This window comes from Geotrypetes seraphini, chromosome 4 (assembly GCF_902459505.1).
Source record: "Geotrypetes seraphini chromosome 4, aGeoSer1.1, whole genome shotgun sequence".
Taxonomy (NCBI): domain Eukaryota; kingdom Metazoa; phylum Chordata; class Amphibia; order Gymnophiona; family Dermophiidae; genus Geotrypetes; species Geotrypetes seraphini.
The window spans coordinates 198,406,075-198,427,126 of NC_047087.1; the positions used below are offsets into that span (position 1 = coordinate 198,406,075).

Consider the following 21,052-nt stretch of genomic DNA (forward strand, 5'->3'; position numbering starts at 1 on the left):
TTCAGTCAATGATCTGAATTTTGTTTCTGCGAATTGGCGCTTAACAAAATAAGATAACACTCTTTTTCAGCTACAGTGGCAAAATAACACTCAGAATTGAGGAAGTTGGTTAGTTGGGCTGAGAAACATTCAGCATTCCCTCGTAAACCCTGTATACGCATACATTTTTCTCTACCTGGGCAATCCAGGAAGGAGACTGAAGCAAAGCTCATACTTAGGCATGCACTTTATAGGCACCTATGTGTCTTTATAAAATAACCTCAAAATGGGCAACTACTTGCCCACACCCCACCTTCCCACCACCTAGGCAGCCTATTATAAAATTACTCTCCACCTACACACATTTATGTACTTACAGGGTGAGCAATTTTCAAAAAGTTATTTCCACACATACCATAAATCCCTATTTTACAAATAGAAATGCCTTTGAAACTGCCTCCTGATTATGCATGAGGTGTATTTGCATAAAGTGGAAGCATTCCATGCAAATGCCTCTTATTCATATTCATAGTGGAGATCTTGAAAATCCAAACCGGCATTGCTTACTGTATTTAACAAACATAGCATAATAACTCCTAAGCCTATCCTGGGTGTCCCAGAGCCGACTACCTTTTCAGGATATTCATAATGAATATGCTTGTGATACATTTGCAGATACTGAGTCTCCAAAGCATGCAAATTTATTTCATGCATATTCATTACAGATATCCTGAAAACCTCGCTGGCTGTAGGCTCCCAGGATATGTTTGGTCATTATGTAGCTCATTCCTCAGGATATACTAAGTTAGTCAGGTTTTCAAGATATTCACAATGAATATGCATGAGATAATGAATTTGCATGGACTGGGAAGGGGTGGTGTGGCATCTTCGGGGCTCATAAGAGTCCAGGGCCTCGAAGTGCTTTCCGCCGCTTTATTCTCGCTCGCCCTATGTGGAGTAGGATGAGGGGTGGAGCTTGGTAGTTGTTACTTTTCTTCTGTTCCTACTTGTTATTTATTGTATATGATGCATCATTGTTTGTACTGTGCACCCGTGGGGTGCCCTGGCATTGTTTTTGTTGTTTGCATCAATAAAAATTGTTTGAACCTAAAAAAGAATAGAGAGACCTATCAGGGGACCAATAAATGCATACCTTCTGCTAAGCTCCTGGAGGGAGAATGAGATTTCAGCACCTGCAGCCCAAGTGAGTCATAGTACAACTCAAGAGTCACTACCACAGAAATTAAGGGCTCCTTTTACGAAGCCGCGTTAGGGCTTTAATGCGCAGAATAGCGAGCGCTAGACCTTAACGCCAGCATTGAGCTGGCGTTAGTTCTAGAAGCATAGTACGTGGTAATTTTCTGCGTGCGTTAAAAACACTAGCGCAACTTAGTAAAAGGAGCCCTAAGAGTATGCAGATGGGCCAGGTGGGCCGCAATCTCCCTAGCACCTGGAAGGAGCATGGGATGTCAGTAGCCAAAGCCCTGTAGGTCATGGTGCACTAAGGAGTCACCATGGAAGAAGCTGGGACAAGTTGCAGATGTGCTACAAGTTCCCCAGCAACTGGCAAGTATAGCTGCCAATCCTGTGAGGCCAAAACTCGGACTTGAGAAGGTAAAAACAGCATAACCACTACCCAACTAATAGGAGCCTCTATCTGTAGAGAATGGCTTTACGATTACTCCATTTACATTTTTTTTCTTCTTTATTTATGTTTTAAACATATTATCAAGAATAAACTTCTTGTACAGAATATGATTGAGTCAGCATAATATAAAACAAATGAAGTAACAACTATATAACAAAATTACTATTTACTCATCAAAATTAAAGTCCCAAAATTTGAAATCCAAGGTGTTCCTGAGTGAGAAACTATTAAAAGAACCATTTACATTTTAATAGGGGAAGGGATATGTATACCACCTTTTTGTAGTTTTACAACCACAGTTAAAGTGGTTTCACAAACAGGTACTTCAAGCATTTTTCCTATCTGTTCCAGCAGGCTCACAGTGGAGGATTAAGTGACTTGTTCAGGGTCACATGGGGTTTGAACCCACGACCTCGGCGCAATGAGGCTGTAGCTTTAACCACTACACCACACTCTCCTATAAATTGGTTTACATATATGCTGCAACTTATTTTGTAGGGAGGATCAAATGACTTGCCTACAATCACAAGGTAGGCAGCAGCTCTACCATAAGGCTAGTGTCATATAGATGGCTACATCTAAAAGAATACCTAATGATTATTCTGTAATACTCTATCTAATATTGTAAATAGTTTTCTGCTGCACTGTATCCAATCAGATGAACTGGCATTTTCCACTGAAACACAGCCGTGTCAGGTCAATTTGGATTCTACAGTAAAGATTTTTTTCTGTTTGGATCTCCAACCTTCTCAGTCTTCTTCCCTGGGCCAATCCAGCTTTGCTTCTTCTCTACATTCATGGAGTCTCGTCTTTTCATTTGTTTTTCACGTGCGCTTTGGAAAAAAAACTTACATAGCTCTTGAAATATGTGGCAAAAAAATGACTGATTTAGGGACTCTTATGAAGACACCCTATTAAGTATTTTGTCTTCCTCGTCTCACTTGTAAGACTTTTTCTTGCTTTGAGATAGATTTGTATACAATGAGAGGGGCATAATCGAAAGGAGTGTCTAAGTCCGTTTTCGTCTAAGTCGCAAGTCGTCCAAAGTAAAAAACAGCTTAGGATAAAAAACAGCTTAGGACACATTTTCGAAAAATATGTCCAAATTTTTTTTCATTTCGAAAATTGTCTAAGTATACGTCCTGTCGATCTGATCGTCCAAGTCGCTAAATTTTATACCACATTTTTGTCCAACTTTTCATCCAAGTCAAAAATACCTAGAACAAGCCCTGTTGGACATGGGAGGGGTCTGCAAAGTGATGGACTTAACACCCAGACATGGCACCTAAATAGTGGGGTACCTTAAAGTGCACTGATGTGAACTTCACAAAAAGGGTGCCATATCTTCATCTCACTACAGCTCCCTTATAGGTCATGGTGAGCCCTCCAAACCACCTTCAGAATCCCCTAGACCCACTTATCTACCACTCCAATAGCCCTTATGGCTGCAGGAGCCACTTATATGCCAATACAAAAGGGTTTTGGGAGTGTATAGGGGAGTTAATGTTTCAATATCAATGCAGTGATTACAGGGGCTTATGGGCATGGGTACTCCTCTCCATGGGTCTCTAACCCACCAATAATATTACCTCTAAATCAGAACCCCATATGGACAACAAACCTCCCCTCTGCAACACTAACAGGCTTTAATTTCACCCCAACACAAGCTAATCACACAACAGGTAGTAACAGGGAAAAAGAAAGGAAAGAAAGGTGGAGAAAAAGCCTCAGTTCAGCTTCATCTGGCAAAAAAAACTCCACCTTTCAAGGCTAACCCTGTACTCCAAAATATAGAACCAGTTGAAAAAGCTCTATGGTAGCCTGCAGGGAGATGTTATAAAACACACCAGGACACACAGCCCTCAGTTGTGAAAAAATGGGTAAATCAGCACTGTAGCACTGTAGGATTCAGCGTGGAACACAGCAAAAAAAGAGAACAACTTAGCTGCTTCGGCATCCAGGATCTCTCAGTCCTTCACCTCCTGGGCCCTGCAGCCACTGAACCCACCCCCATGATGGCTTAAGACGCCTCTGTGCAGCATGACTAGGCTTTCCTATGCCAGGCCGACTGACAGGTGATGATGTTCTGGAGGCACAATTTTCAAGTTATGATTAATATTTTTATTGGGGTGGGGTGGGGGAGGGTCAGTGATTACTGGGGTAGTGTGTAGGGGTCTGTATTATGTGTTTGCAGTGCTTATCTGGTGACGACTTTAGGTGGGTTTTTGTGACTTAGACCACGTTTTAATTGATCTAAGTCACAATGTCCAAGTTCCGTCGATCCTGTGCAGTATAACTTTTGGTTATATATGCAGTATGACAATGGTCTCAAACCCGCGGCCTGGGGGCCACGTGCGGCCCGCCAGGTACTATTTTGAGGCCCATGGTATGTTTAACATATCACAAAAGTAAAATAAAATAGTTTCTTGGTCATAGGTCTCTTTAGCTATAAATTACAATATTATTATTAAGACTTAGCCAAAAGGAAAGATTTATAAACTATAAAGAGTTTTACCTCATGCAAAATTGTCATTTCTTTAATAAGACATTAACTATTTTTTTCTGAGGCCCTCCAAGTACCTACAAATCCAAAATGTAGCCTGGCAAAGAGTTTGAGTTTGAGACCATTGCAGTACGACTAAGTCCCGCCCAACTCCCGCCCTCGACACTCCTCCAGAAACGCCCCATTTAGCTATGGTCATTCAGCCATAGGAGCCCTGCCTATTCAATCTTCTACTATATTGTGAAGGGGGAAAAAAATACACCAAAATGTTTTTGGGCACATCTTCAATGGAACTTGGCTGATTCTTATGAAATTTAGCATGTCATGGCCTGAATGAAGTTTATGATGCGCATTCTATAAAAGATGCCTAAAGATAGGCAAGTAGATTGTCACACCTAGCCAATCTAGGCACCTATCTTAATTATTAGAACATTTCAAAGAAAAACTAAATTGGTCTGAATTGCTTCTGATATTAATTCTATATCATAGCTACTCTAACCGGGAAAAGACCTCAAACACCCAAGTGTTTGAAAGACTTGCTTGTAAAAACACTTTTAAAAGGGGCTTGAACATCATTACTGGTCGAAAAAAACTGGTACTTTTTCTTTCTTTTTCATGTGTCTTTTTAAATTAAATTCCTGTGCATGTTGTAAACATTAACTATTGCAGGCTTTCTATTGGCAGTAAAGAGGTTAATTTTATATTAATTTAAAGAATACTACTGTTGTTTTTTTCATTGGTGGAAGAGAAAAGGATACATATAAACAACATAAGCATTCTTTAGCAGTCACCGTTGTAGGGTTACCAGACATCTGGATTTCCCTGACATGTCCTCCTTTTGACATATTAAAGGAAAGATTTATAAACTATAAAGAGTTTTACCTCAGACAAAATTGTAATTTCTTTAATAAGACATTAACTATTTTTTCTGAGGCCCTCCAAGTACCTACAAATCCAAAATGTGGCCCTGCAAAGAGTTTGAGTTTGAGACCACTGTAGTAGACAGTTAAGCTTGCATGGCTAAACGGAGGCAACTATGCAAAAGGAATGAGCTGCACCTCAAATATTGTGTGCAATTTTGGTCATTGCATCTCAGAAAATATGTAGCACAAAAAGTAAGGAGAAGAATGATGAAGAGATGACAGTGAAGGGAGATATGATAGATGTCTATAAAATACTGAGTGGGTGAAATGGGTAGACGTGAATCATTTGTTTACTCTTTCCAAAAATACTAGCACTAAAAAGCATGCAATGAAGCTACCGAGTAGTAAATTCAGAACAAATCAGAGAAAATGTTTCTTCATTTAACGTGTAATTAAACTCTGGAATTTGTTACTAGAGAATGCAATAAAAGCTGTTAGCTTAGCAGGGTTTAAAAAATGTTTGGACAAGTTCCCATAAGTAAAGCTCATAAGCCATTACTAAGATGGACTTGGGAAAATCCACTGCTTATTCCTAGGATAAGCAGCATGAAATCTGCTTTACTCTTTTGGCATAATGATAGGTACTTGTGACCTGGATTGGCCACTGCCTGAAACAGGATACTGGAATTGATGGCAGTAGTGTAGCTAGCCCTGCAATATAGGGGGGCCCAGGGGTGGACTAGGGGGGGGTAATGTATTCCCTCTCTCCCCCCAGGTGCACTAACAGGACCTTTGCTGATGGGGATGCCAAGCCCTGTCAGCGAAATTACAACAGTGTCACCAGTAGATTGGCTAGGTGCGACAATCTACTTGCCTATCTTTAGGCATCTTTTATAGAATGTGCATCATAAACTTCATTCAGGCCATGACATGCTAAATTTCATAAGAATCAGCCGAGTTCCGTTGAAGATATGCCAAAAAACATTTTGGTGTATTTTTTTTTCCCTTCACAGTATAGTAGAAAATTACAACAGTGTCACCACTGCTTCATTTCTGCTCCGAATACTCACAAGAAGTCCCAGTATGCTCAGAGCAGGAAGGAAACAGCGGGGAGCTGCGGCACTGTAGTTATTTTGCTGGTGGGGCTCGACATCCCCATCAGCATTGTAAAAGAGGATGCTGGAGTTCTGGAGGGGGCCTGATCATAGTGGGTTCCCAGGCTCCCAGTCCCCTCCCCCCTCCATGGCTACACCACTGCATGATGGACTTTCGATCCATCACTATGGCAAGACTTACCATATATACTTGAATATGGCCCAAAAATGGGGGTCTCACTTTACTGTATATCCAGGCCATGCCCACCCGCACCCTCTCCTGGACCTGTTGCAGGCCTTCCCCAGGCCAGAGCAGTGGACCGTGACAAGAGGGTTCCCTCCCGCCTCTTTTCCCAACTGACTCTGACACATCCCACCTCCCTTCCACCTCCCAGACTTTGAGAAACCTACCTTTAAAGGGATGATCTTCCTATGCTCCTACCCTGTGCAGGATTGGATCTGAATGACTGCCATGAGTTCTCGTGGTAACCTTGCATGACCATGGGAACTTACAAGACTGCCATGAGAACTCATGGCAGCAATTCAGATAACAGCTCTGCGTTGAAAGATTGCTTCTGTCCCGGCCCACTGATGGACCTCCAGGGCTTACGGCAGGCTTGGGAGAGGCCTGCATGACCTCAGGGGAGAAAGAGAGAGAGGAAGGGCTGGGTGCAAAGCCTGGCAGGGCAGAGGAGGGAGCCAGGGAGGGAAAGGGTCTGGGTCCTGAGCAGGGCAGGGGAGGGAGGGGGACTGGGTGCAGAGTCTGGCAGGGCAGGGCACTTGAATATAAAACCCCAATTTATATTCAAGTCAACTTTTTCCCTCCTTTTTGGGGGCAAAAGGTCACTTTGGTTTATATTCAGGCATATATGATATGTTCTTATAGTCCTTATCTGCTGACATCTACTGTGCTGCCATTATGTTTCTATATAGTAAACCCAATTGTTACAACGTTCCAATGGCATAAGAGACAGTAGGATATGCTTCAGCACAGTTTCTATATTTTATTATTTCCAATCCAATGGAATGTTGGAAAGAAATTATACTTAGGAGCCTGAGAATGCATCCATCTGCCTGGGAGCAAAATACTCATAGCTATGAAAAGTGAACAGAGCAAGGCCAAATTTGGCATGGGGAAAGAACTTGGGAAAAAGCATATTTCAAATTAGAAAATTGGCTGGACCATACCAGGTGTTCTGGAAAGATAAAGTCTATGAAAAATTGGCCCAACTCATTTCTACTGTAGCGGAAGTATCAGCAGCTGCAGAGGATAAAATATTGAAAGATAGTGGTTTAGCAATTGGTTCTATCCCTTCCCTCTTCTCTCCATTTCCAGTCACAAACACACAGAACTAACACAGCACAAAGATAGAAACAGAAATGCACAATCAGGTCAATATTCAGCCCATGTCAGTCTGCCCACTAGGAGTCAGAGCGGCCATTTTGTGGGTAGACCTACACTGGCCAGGAGTGAGGAGCAAGTGGGCATCATTCCTGTCTATACAAACCCCCTAGACCAGTGTTTCTCACCAGGGATCCCTACCTCCCCGCCCACTGCACCACTCCCTACCCCCGAAGCGAACCCTGCCACCTTGCCAGAGTGACACGCTCCATCAGCAGCATCCAGCAGCAAGACAGGCCAGTCTGCGTGCTGAACACGGTTGGCTTACAAGCCTTCCCCCGATGTCACTTCTGATGTTGGAGAGAAGGTTTCGGGCCAATTTGGCCCAGAACCTTCTTTTGACATCAGAATTGACGTCAGGGGGAAGGCTTGTGAGCCAGCCACGTGCAGCATGTGAGTCGCTGCACACACCCTGGCCCGTCCCTGCATGAAATTGCTACTGATGGCCCGTGTCGGCTCTGATGAGGTGGCAGGGTCGGCTTCGGGGGGTGGTGCCGCGGGTAGGCAGACAGGGAGGGATCCCCGGCAGCGTGGCTTCGCGGGGGGCAGACGGAGATCCCTGACTAACTGGATAGCACCCAGTGGCATAGCGAGGGTGAGAGGCACTCAGGGCAGTGGTACCCCTCCCCCACCCTTGTCTCCGCCCCCTGCTCCTTCCCAACCCTCCTGCCATGCGCGCTCCCCTTCCCTTCCCCCATAACTCTAGTTATTCCCCACCGTGAGCAAAAAGAACTTCAATGTGCTCCTCGTCACTCCATCGGCTCTCCCTCTGATATCACTTGGTATATGCTTCACTATATAATATCCAGTCTTTATATCATCATTATTCCCAATACTTATTTATATAAACTTGTCATGATCCTCAGAGGACTAAAGAATCCCATTGGTCCATGTGAATCCAATCACTGAACCCAATCGTCATAGGATCAATAGTTTATATATTATTTTGTAGTCATAAATTAAATGTATTTTTCTAAAACCTTTTATAACTTGGTATGTGCAGCACCTGGAAGTGACATCAGTGGGAGAGATGACGCGATTGCGAGGAGCACGTTGAAGTTGTTGTTCATGGTGAACAACCAGATGTACGGGGAAGGGTAGGGGGTGTGTCCATAGTGAGGGGAGGATCGAGGTAGAGAAGAGGAGGGATGCTGGTACCCCAACTAACATGGCACCCAGGCGCAGACCTCCCCCCCCCCCCACCCCGTGCCCCCTTACTACATCACTGGAAACACCTACTCTTTGCCTATGATGTGCCTCCTAAAAATATTCTAAAAAAAGAGATAACACGTAAGAACATAAGAATAGCCTTACTGGGTCAGACCAATGGTCCATCAAGCCCAGTAGTCACTAATACCTGGCCAAAACCCAAAGAGTAGCAACATTCCATTCTACTAATCCAGGGCAAGCAGTGGTCTCCCCCAAGTGGGTTATTACATGTGAATAGGCAAATACAATTGTGCGCTAACCACTGGTTACAGACTTAACACTCTTTAGTAAAAGGGCCCCTAAATGAAAAATAAGTAAAATTTTTGTTTTGTCACACCTTTCTTTTTTAAAAAATGTCTTTATTTATATTTATTTGTTACAATTAAATAACAAATATTCATGAATATCAGCAGCATTTCAGTATATAAAATACACTAAATAAGTATAAAGAAAAATTGGTCATCAATGATCTAGTCCACATTATAATGGTCACCAGTTCCCAGTCTAGGAAATTAAATCAATTTATTTATACGCTACCATCATTGACAAGCATAATTTGTAGTTTACTTTGCTATGGGCTCCTTTTATCAAGCCGCGCTAGCGGGGTTAACACGCGTGACTTTTCATCATGCGCTAACCCCCGTGCTGGCTAAAAACTACCACCTGCTCAAGAGGAGGTGGTAGCTAGCACGGCCGGTGGTTTAATGCACGCTATTACGTGCGTTAAACCGCTAGCGTGGCTTGATAAAAGGAGCCCTATGTCACACAACATCCTCCTAAACTAAAAAAGTGAAAACTTAAACTTTCAAAGGTTTATCCTGGATAAAATCTTCCAATTGGACTGGTTCAAAAAACACATATTTATCACTTGCATATGAGATAAGGCACTTACATGGAAATTTTAAAAAGAAGGTCGCTCCAACTGCCAAGACTTCGGCTTTAGCAGTAGGAACTGCCTCCTTTTAAACTGAGTCTGTCTAGAGCAGGGGTGCCCAAAATGTCGTCGATCGCATTGCCTTCGCATTATACTTGCTTCCCGACTCTGAAGCGCTGAGCCGACCAACTTCCCCCACCCGACGTCAATTCTGACGTCAGAGAGGAAGTTCCGGGCCAGACAATTGCTGCCTGGCTGGCCCGGAACTTCTTCTGTGTCCTCAGAAATGATGTTGGAGAGAGGAAATCAGGTCAGCCGACGCTTCTGTGTGGGGAAGTAGGGAGACCTTGGCACGGCGGTGGTTTGGAGGCCTGTTCTCCGATGGCGGCGGTGGTGGTTTGGAGGCCTGTTCCCTGATGGCGGCGGCAGTGGCTTGGGAGCAGGCAGGGAGACAGAAAGAAGGGGGAGCAGGGAGACAGAAAGAAAGAAGGAAAAAAGAAAGAAAGGGGGCATGGAGAGAGAAAGACAGATAGAAAGAAAGAAATGGGGGATAGGAAGACAGAAAGAAAGGGGGCATGGAGAGAGAAAGACAGACAAAAAGAAAGGGGGCAGGGAGACAGAAAGAAAGAAAGGGGAAGACAGAAAGAAAGAAAGGAGAGGGGGGCAGGGAGAGAGGAAGAAAAAGTTGGCGGAGCGAATGAGGTCTGGAAGCATACAGCAGGCTAAAAGAAGGGAAGAAATATTGGATGCAGTCAGAAGAATAAAGTGCAACCAAAGACATGAAATCACCAGACAACAAAGGTAGGAAAAATGATTTTATTTTTAATTTAGTGATCAAAATGTGTCCGTTTTGAGAATTTATATCTGCTGTCTATATTTTGCACTAAGGCCCCCTTTTACTAAACCGCAATAGCGGTTTTTAGCGCAGGGAACCTATGAGCATCGAGAGCAGTGCAGGGCATTCAGCGCAGCTCCCTTCACTAAAAACCGCTATAGCAGTTTAGTAAAAAAGGAAGGGGTATATTTGTCTATTTTTGTATAGTTGTTCCTGAGATGACATTGCATAAAGTCATCTGCCTTGACCTCTTTGAAAACCCACAGAATATAAATGATAATTAACATTTTCTCTGCATACAGTGTGCTTTGTGTTTTGTTTTGTTTTTTAAATTTATTGTTAGTAGATCATTTTGACGTGGTCTAGAGACATCAGGAAAAATTATTCCCCATTGGCCACAAAACAGGTCTTGTTTTTTCACAAAGTATAACTTCAAAATAGCCTGTTTCTCTAACTCTGTCTTGAAGGCCACCAGGAGTATTTATTATGTCTTTAGAAGATTCAAGAAACTGTGATACATTCAGACTATCAGGTGAAACTAATTTATTCATTTCACCTTCTTCTGCTCTTTCCTTAGCAGCTCTTGGGCTCAAAAGTTAGAGTACTGCAATATCTCCCTCAGATACATTCTCAAGAGTTCTAATGGAGAAAGATAATGTGTGATAGTAAAATGTTGGTCACACCTTTCTACTGTACACCAGTCCTCATTTTTCTATTGTTATAATTTGCATCAAAACTAAATGGAACAAAATGAAAGAAATACTCTCCTAGTATTTACAATGCATAACCGATAAAGACATTGTTGGTAAGGACAAATCAAGATCAAGATCACATCATACTTTATGTTACGAGTTTATCTTGTTGGGTGGACTGGATGGATAGTACAGGTCTTTATCTACTGTCATATACTATGTTATTATTAGAGGCATTTTCAAAATACAAAAACATCCAAAAACGGTATAAATCGGCACTTGGATGTTTTTCTTTCAAAATGTCCAAGTTTCAATTTTTTTAAATCATCTTTCTGAATGTCTTGCGAGGCGTCCTAGCCACTGTGTGTTGGAGGCACGTTCTTCACGGGCTTAAACTCAGGTATCTTGCGGTAGTAATCAAACTTTTCCCAAGACGTCCTAGACATAACTTACACATTGTGAGTTAAACCTGTTTTAAGAGCATCTAAGTGCCAAAAAGATTCTCAAACTAACCAGATGATCACTGGAGGGATTAAGGTATGACCTCCCACATTCCCCCAGTGGTCACTCACCCCTCCCATCCACCCCAAATCAGAATGAAAACAGTACATAAGAACATAAGAATTGCCGCTGCTGGGTCATGCCCAGCAGTCCACTCACGCGGCAGCTCTGAGGTCAAAGACCAGTGCCCTGAAACTAGCCTGTAGAACAGCAGCACCTAGTATGTGAAATTCTAGTAGAGCATCACACAGGTATCTTACGAGAAGTAGCCTGGTGAGTGGGCTAGTGGACCACAGAAAGGCCCATAAGCCAACTATAAACTGTGATACATTCAGACCATCAGGTGAAACTAATCTATCCAGACCAAAAGCAAATAAAGAAAAATCTGAACCTTGGTCTAACCCCTGTGGCATCCCTCAAAGATCCCCACTCTCCCCCACCTATATACTGCCTCTTCCGGGACACACCTGGACAAACTAGGCATAACTTCCTATAGCGATGCTGATGACATTACCATTCTCATACCTTATGATCAATCTAAGATCGCCATAACAAGCACACTACATCGAACACTAGAAACAGTGGCGACCTGGATGGAAGATCACAAACTGACACTCAACAAAATTCATTCTCCTCGAAAACAACAAAGTCCCAACCTTAATCAATATAGAAATCAACTCAATTACCCTGTCCAAACCACCTTAAAACTACTAGGAATGACGATATATAGATGCTGCACCATGCAACCACAAATAAATAAAACAATACAAAAGCCTTTCACAGTTATGAGAAACCTAAGACAAGTCCGAAAATACTTTGAAAGAACACAATTCCAACTCATAGTACAATTCCTAATCCTAGGTCTACTACACTATTGTAACATCCTTTACCTCCCCTGCCCTGCAACATTGACTAAACAATTACAAACAATACAAAATACAGCTCTGAGACTCATCTACTCACTGAGGAAACACGACCATATTACTTAAGCATACATTAGCTCACACTGGCTTCCAATCCAGGAAAGAATACTATTTAAATTCTACTGCATTTTATTTAAAACTATGAACGGAGACTGCCCAACCTACCTGAACAACCGCCTCATCCAAACTACCTCAACCAGACACAGAGAAACACACACCCCATTCTCACACCCTCCAATCAAAGAAGTTAAATGGAAAAAATATACGATGGCCTTCTAGCCACCCAAGCAACAAAACCTGATAACCAAATCTCCAAACTACTGATAACCCCAGACTACAAGATATTCAGAAAATAAATAAAAACTATGCTCTTCAAGAAAGCCCTGAAAAAGTTTTACCACCACTAATACTTTCCTTCCCCCCTTCTCTCCAGACTACCTGATCTACTCTTTACCTTCTCTAAGTTCTTTCTTTGTAACCCACCATCTATATCTTTTTTGTAATACACCTTGAACCGCAAGGTAGTGGTGGAATAAAAATCTCTAATGTAATGTAATGTAATAAACACTACATTTATGGTGGAAAATGTGAGCCCGCCAAAGCCTATCAAAATCCTACTATATTGTCATATAGGTGCCATCCAAGTCATAAGGGCTAATGGGGTGGTAAACAGGTGGTATATTAGATTGGGGGGGGGGAGTTTGGAGGGATGACCATACGCTAAAAGAGGGTAATGGCGAGATATACTTCTGGCACCCTTTATGTGAAGTTCACAGCAATGCCCTCTAAGGTGCCCCACTGCTCTTTTGGCATGTGTATGTGGCCAGTCCATTACAATGCTAGCCCCTTCCATATCCAAATGGTCTGGATTAGGACGTTTTGAACTTGGACAGTTTTGTGAGTAAAACTAGCAAACAAAGTTGTATATCCTAATGTTGGACATCTTGGAGGCCAAGACATCAAAGTAGATGATTATCCCCCCCAAAAAAAAAATTTGGATGTTTTGCGGTGTTGCCAGTTTTGAAAATGGCCATTTCTCTGCTTTGGACTTTAGACTTCTTGAGGGAAACATCCAAATCGAACTTAGACATCCTATCAAAAATGCCTCTCCATGTATAATATTCATACTGGCATAACATTCACAGGGCTCTATGTGAAAGGAACCTTGTTTCCCATCAGGCGGTTTTTTCCCCCGATATTTTTTCTCCAGGCTCCAGATATTTTTTCTTGGTGCTTTTTCTTCATAGTAGCTATAGTGCTTCTTCTGCCGTTTTTTGCCCCTCATGATTACCATCGCCACAATGACTAATGAAGCTGGTAGTGACAGTATAGACCAGTCAAATGAGGAAATACCCTTGATGCGGCTCTAAGCCATGGTTAACCTGTACATGAACTCAAAGCATCAGTAGACAGACCAAAGATGCTAATGAAAAATTTTTTAAGGAACTAGTTACTGTTAAGTTGACCTCTGAAGATAAAAGGAGAGAAAATATTATTATATTTATTTTACCAACCCTACATTTAAATTGAGAGTGTTCACTTAGAGAGCATGCCAGAAGTGGAAAAAAGAGGCATGCTGTCTTTTTCAAATGGGAGCTTTAATTCTGAGATATTCCTGGTTGGAGAAATGACATGAAGTGCAACAGCTTTTCTTTAATCTTAAGGTTTAACAGCATTTTTTTATAGCAAATAAGCATTTGGGAGGTATAAAATTGGTTAAATCTGCAGCATTTATTAGAACCACTTGTCAGTATGGTTGCAGAGTAATGGGTCCTTTGAAAGCTGTGATAAACACTACTAACTGCTTATTTGCTTACTGCAGCTTAAAAGGGCATACTGTGGGGTTTGCTGAGGTGTTCCCCAGTAAAATCCTGATGTATGAGCACAACCCATGAGCTTAAAAAAAAAAAAACTGGTTGAGGGCGTGTCGGGGGAATGGAGAACGGGTGTCTCCAGCTACTGATTAGTGTGTGATTTTTGTCTGACCCCTTACCACCTACAAAATGGGTGGCAATAAGGGCCTATGTGCTAATAGCCACATACTAATATCAAAATTATTATGGGGCTGATTCTATAAAGGGCGCCTAACTTAGGCCCTCTTATATGAAGAAATTCTATGAGCATCGGAGCTTTTACTGCTGCAGCCAACAATAAAAAAACCTAATGCCGCTTCTAAAGGGGGGGGAGGATTAATTAGCAAAATACCCTTGATAGTCAATAATTGGGGAAAAAAATTAATTGGGTGATAGGTGCCTTATTCTATACATGATAGACACCTATCGCAAGGCACTTAGCGACGTCTAAGTGGGTATTTTTATGGACGGAGCGTGAGTTAGGCGCCGCTAAGCGTGATTTTCCAAAAACTTAGGTGCTTGACATGTAGGCCTTTAAAACCCTTGCCTACAAGTTTTTACATAGGCGCCGCTAGCCACAATTTTGTAAACGGTGTCTAAGGGTGATTGACAGGCAGCTAGCGCCATTTTGCTAGGCGCTGGCCAATTTAGGCATTGTTTACAAAATCAGCCTCTATGTGGTCATCAATGCCAAAATTGAAAATTGGTCATTTACCAACCACAGCAAAAAGTGGCCTTAGTGTGCAGGATAGACCCAAGTAAGGGCCCACTAAAGCCTCTTATTGCTGGGTTTTTAATATATGTTTTCATCTGTGTTTGTTGCACTTGTATTGTGTATTTGACCCCCCCCCCCCCTGAGGCAGGCTCTCTTGAGCTGAAACACGGACAGTGTCGGGTCCATTATGTTTTAAAATTTGTGGCACATTTCATCCATATTAATAAAGACATTTTATTACATTGATTACTCTCGACTTCCCAGGTTGGAGCATTGTTGGGACTCCATTTTTCTGTGTTTTTTTTTTGTTGCTTTGTAAAAAGGGCCCATAAATATTTTATATTTATATTTGTAGGAACATAGCCTAAAGCAGTTTCTAATGGTGACAGAGTAGCCATTGTTAATATTACCGTGCCAGTATTTTCAGTCAATCTGTTAATAGTGATGACAGTTAAGGACACATTAAAGAAAAGATGATAATTTTAACCAGAAAACTTAGGGGTACTTTTATCAAGCTGCGGTAGGGGTTTAACGCGCGGAATACCGTGCGTTAAACCGCCTGCCGCGCTAGCTGCTAATGCCTGCATTGAGCAGGCGTTAGTTTTTTAGCCGGCCGCAGGGGTTAGCGCGTGATGAAATGTCTGACGCACTAACCCCGCTAGTGCGGCTTGATAAAAGGACCCCTTATTTTTGAGTTTTGAATTGGATACATTTATACTGTTATAAAGAGGCTTTTTTGACCATTAGTGTTAGAAAAGTCATAGATGTACCTGCATTTTAAAGAGAGCATGCTGGTCTTCATTCTACCTTTTAATTTTACAGATATGTAATTAAACTGTTTTGTTGTTGTTGTTTTATTTACTGCATTAATATAGATCGCAATTCTTTTGCTTTTGCATATTTGTGTCCTAGGCATCTCTTGGGTGGTTAGCACACGTGCAAGATTAACCCGAAAAGAGACCTGCTGGCACGATGCACTCAGACTGCCAGAGTGAACCCAGCTGGTAGGGACGCAGATGCAATGTGGAATTCCATTTTACTCCTGCTGGCTAGAGCGGAGAAGGTGAAAGAGAAATTGACCCTCTCCCCATAATAGGTGAATACCACAAAGCTTTCACACTGAAGCCAACCCTGACTCCCATGGCTAGACAAAGTTGGGAGTGCAGAGGGGGGTTATAAAATTGAATACGAACTTGAGGGTTTTAATAAACTACAGTAGAGGTTTTTACTGCAGTCCAGTGAGGTAACTGCTCCAACGCACATATGAATTCTATGAGAGTCGGAGCAGTTACCTCACTGGGCCACAGTAGAAACCACTATCGCGGCTTAGTAAAACCCAGTGTAAGACTCACGGTGCTGCATCCCAGTTCAGGCTGCTTCCAACTGAGCTAGAAGCAATTGGTAGTTCTAAAAATCCCACCTCCTTATTTCTCTTCTCAAAAGTCTCTTTATATTAGGAAGAAGTAATGTTGTGGATCAGTATCTGACCTGGAACATTAAGGGAAAACTTGCAGTACCCCCTGAAAGAGCCCCTCAATTGTGCACATATAAAACCAAGAGAAGTAATCATACACCTAGCAGATATGAAATTATATTTTCTCTGTATGTTAGATTGTCATGTTTCTCCATCATATCTGTCATACTCCACAGCTTAGAGAAGGAATCACCTTTTTTAAAGTTTTGCTGGTTCATCTGAATTGTTTCTGCAAAGTACATACTTGGGATTTCTTGAGACATGTTTATCTAATCTTCTATTTGTGTGTCACACATACCTATGCAGGCTCAAGGAGACGTACAGCGAAAAGAAGAGGGAAGGGCAGATCATATACTAGGAAAAGAGAAAGAGAGGGAAGAAAAGAGAGAAGACTGACAGCTGGAGGGGGCTAAGAGAAAAGAAGGTTCAGGCATCGAAAATAAGGGTTTTCAGTTTTTTTTCAGAATGCAGTGTGGTTAGGCTTTCTTCTTATCGTTTCTGCGAGGCCATTCCAAATTTTCACTCCTAGAAAGGTTAGCATGGAGGGGAAGATACGCTTGGAGGTTTTCTGTAGATGGGAGATTAAGTTGTCTTAATGTTTATTTTGAAAAGGCTAATAAAAAAAAAACACCTTAATGATATGAGCTATTTCAGTTATACATTGTACGGTGTGCAAGGTTGCTCTCTGCACTCCGGCCCATCTTGGATCATTTTTCATGGCTAGAAATCTCTTTCCTGTCCATATTTGGTTACTCACAGGACAGTGTCCATGTAATTACATGTCAATGTCAGCTCCTGTACCTGCCATCCAAGTTTGTTTCTAATTGCAAGAACAATTATGCCATACATCTCCAACATGTAAATTATAGGGAATCTGGCTGCATGGTCGTAGGCTGGGAATTCCAGTGTTATTTCCCCACTTCCTAATCAAACAGTCCTGACCACTGTATCTTTCTGACGCAGGAGGAGAAATGTGCTTGCAGTCAGTGAATTGAACTAGTTAGATGTAAGATAAAGGCTGATCCTGTGGTTCTGACCAGTAATCTTTAAACCAAGGCAGCAACTAGGGATAAGGTAGCTTGCTCAAGGTCACCCAGTGAATTTCTACAGCATTCCAGCCAGGTAGCACAATGCCTAGGGTTACCAAAGGGGTCCAGAAAAAGGAGGATGGATTGAGACATCTGGGTTTTCTTCCACTAATAGCAATGAAAGTAAGAATGGCAAATATATGGGTTTGACATCCATTTCTGGAGCCATACGATAACTCTAACAATGTTATCCCAACAGTTTTTGGTTTATGATTTCCAATTGACTTTTTTTTTTTTCTTTTTGCTAGACACACTTTACTCAACAGAATCTGAGACCTGTATTTTAAGAAAAAGCTATGCCTTTAGATAGGCAGATGCATCCAAACACTTGAACTAGGCACATCTTAACCTGGTTTGGATTTGAGGTAAAATGTGGATTCCCCAGATCAGGGGCACAATCCAGACCAGTTCTACTCCATTTGGGCTTCACCGTTGTTCTTCAAATGTTACAAGAAAAGCAGCACCTCTGTTTAAATAGATTCCTCAAGTCAGTTTGACCAGCCCTTGCATTTCTTACAAGTTTGTGAATCTTGAAAATATGCATGGTCCCACTCAAGCATTCTTTCAAAGAGATGCCGCAATTTCATAAAATATATTAGATAGAACAAGTGGAAAATGTTGCATGGTATTCTACATTTTTATTCTACTGCTTTTTTTTTTTTTTTTTTTTTGTTAAATCAGATTTTATTGAACTCAGAGGGTGGTAGCTTATCCTTTTAAAGAGAACATTTCTCTAAATGGTCATAATTGTTTGTGCTTATCTGAGCTGTGAAAAAGTTATCTGTTTTAATAAATGACCACTCAGCTGGCCTCTGATCTGCTCATTTTAAAGGTGGAGAGGTTACTGTGACCTCTGAAAGATTCCAGTATCTCCTGAATAAACCCACGAAACCCAAGACAGAATGTACTTCTGTACAACAGATATTCAAACTTCCTGTTCTTTGACTACAGTGTGTGCCCCAGTATGAGTCTAGTAGGCAATAAACTGAGAATTGTTCCCTTGCTTTATGACCAAGATTGTAATGCGTTCGCCACAAACCAAAATGCCAGTTCAAAATGTGGGCTCCTAATATTTTCACCAGTACTTAGGCTACCTGAATAATTTATTCATAAACCAGCTGCCTCCTAAAATCATTCTCATTCATTCTAATGAGCTAGAACAATTAAACATCTCGTATTTTCTCAAATCTGTGGGGCTTCTGTCATATACCCTTGCTATAATCAGTTGCTAGCGCCAAATCAATCATTACAAATGTGTACCATGAGACGGTGTGATGTTGCAAAGGGATAACGATGTAATAAAAAAAAGGGGGAGCTGTATCGGTTGCATAAATAAAATGCACATACACGTGTACACCAGGCTATGCCATATGGCTTTCTGTTTTGCTGGGTTTACTTCAATAAATTCTTTAGGTGTTTTTTGTTTTTTTAATCTGCATGAGAGATTCGTCAATTAATCCGTTTTAATAATAAGGGAGGGATCTACTGGTTTGCAAATATGTTCGACTCTGTACATATTTATTTTAACGTTACAAACCCCAAGGGCGAGAAAGGTAAATTATAAACCCAATATGGCAAAGAAGCTTAAAGGGAGGCATTCCCTATAGGATGCTTATTCCTGCAACAGGTTTTTAGGGTCTTGCTGAGAGTTGTAAGCATTGCTCAGAAGAGCCTTTCCATTAAGGAAGGACCCTGAAACACTCAACAGGCACTTGTAGTTTGTCTGTCTGTCTTGAAAGTTTCCAGCGTCCCGATCATATTCGGTTTTGCAGTAAGATGCGACTTGGGTAGTCTAGCCCACCTTAGATCAGCACTAACTGTGACCCCCTCCCCCCCCCCCAAGAGAGAAACTACCTAGGGCGCCTTTTACTAAGCTGCGGTAGCGTTTTAGGGCTCTGAAGATTAGCACGCGCTACGCGGAAAAACTAACGTCAGCTCAATGGAGGCGTTAGCGTCTAGCGCACGATAAACCCACTAGCGCAGCTTAGTAAAAGGAGCCCCCTAGTCTCAAAAACGTTTGACCAAAAAAATTCTCTCCAGCTTGGCAAAAATAAATAAATGACATTTCAACACGAAATGAACAAAGATCAAACGGTTTGTGGGGAAAGGGGTGGGGGGGGGTGTATGGGAGGGATTACAGACATCTAAGAATCTATCCCACGTGTCTGTCACTTCATTAAAGGATGCCAGGAATGCGATAGCGCAAATACCGCGTTGGTTTTCTTTCCCTAATTTATTTTTTAGGCGCGTTACAATCTCACGCTCCATATACACCCTATTGCATCTTTCTTTATCCCCTCCGGAATGCCAAGAGCCGGGCACATTTTCAAAACGTTTCCAAAACAATGCAACGTAATATTCCCTCGGGGGTCAGGCGGACTAAAGCATTTCCCCCCCCCCCCCCCCAAGGACGTAGGGGGGGAGGGGAATCCTTAAAGCCATCTGATCCTTTATTAGGACTAATACAGATTACCTGAGCGTGCGCGAGAGCGCTTCAAAGGTGTGTTCATGCAGTTCCCGGGATATTTAGGGGATCTTTAGTACTTAAAAAACTGCTTTGGTAAAAGGGCTGCTGCGGGACAAGAGATGAAGACACTGTAAACAAGAAACAGCTGCTACGATCCAACTTTGTTTTTCCTGCTAAGGCACCAGAGGAACAACATCACTAATCTGCAGACGGACCACACAGATCATGTGCTTAAAGGAAGACTTCCCATTAAAATCGTAATTATTGCACAAAACTTTAAAAAAAACACACACAAAAAAAAATAACCCCTGCAAAGACCAGACCATTTTGCTTTTTTTTTTTTTTTTTAAACTCTGATGGCTTGGAATTGACACTTAAAATAGCTATAAAGCAAAGTTCCCCACGTGTGAGAGCAAGTAAAACGATGCACAGTTGCAGAATGAATTAAGGGACGGAGGTTTTGAAAAACTTCACCTTACCTTGAACCCGGGGCTGAGCCGTAGGGGCGAGTGAAGGATGCCGGCTGCAGAACTATGCGCGGTGCTGGATGCTTCCTGTGTCTGTTAAGATACTCCAAGGTTGAGGTAGAGGGGGGGGGATCTTTCTCCTGTATTCTCCTCCCTGTTGTTTGTTATTCCTTGCCGAGGAGCAAATAACTTTCAGACTTACAACACAGATCGATCGAGCTCCCGACCTCCGAAAGGAGCAGCAGCATCCCTCCTCCCCCCTCTCCCCACCCCCTCCCAAAAGAAGAACATCCACCTAGCCCGCGCGGATCCCCCGGGCAAAAAAAAAAAAAAAAGTCAACCTCGCGCGGCGCCACCAGTTATTTCCTGGTCTCGAGACGGAAAGTGCCCGCGATCGCTTTCATTGTCTGACATCAGCTCTTCCCTCCGACCTTACGCGAGGCAACTTTTGTCATTTGTTGGGTT

General features: G+C 42.2%; 1 protein-coding gene across 1 annotated transcript in view; it reads right to left on the bottom strand.

Annotated features, from left to right (window-relative positions):
* Positions 1-20,775, bottom strand: part of CDH23 (cadherin related 23) — a 1,673,137-nt gene extending 1,652,362 nt beyond the window's left edge. Inside the window, exon 1 of the mRNA XM_033942780.1 lies at positions 20,600-20,775. The gene's annotated coding sequence lies outside the window, so the exon portion shown is untranslated. The remainder of the gene's footprint in view (positions 1-20,599) is intronic.
* Positions 20,776-21,052: the final 277 nt, after the last annotated feature.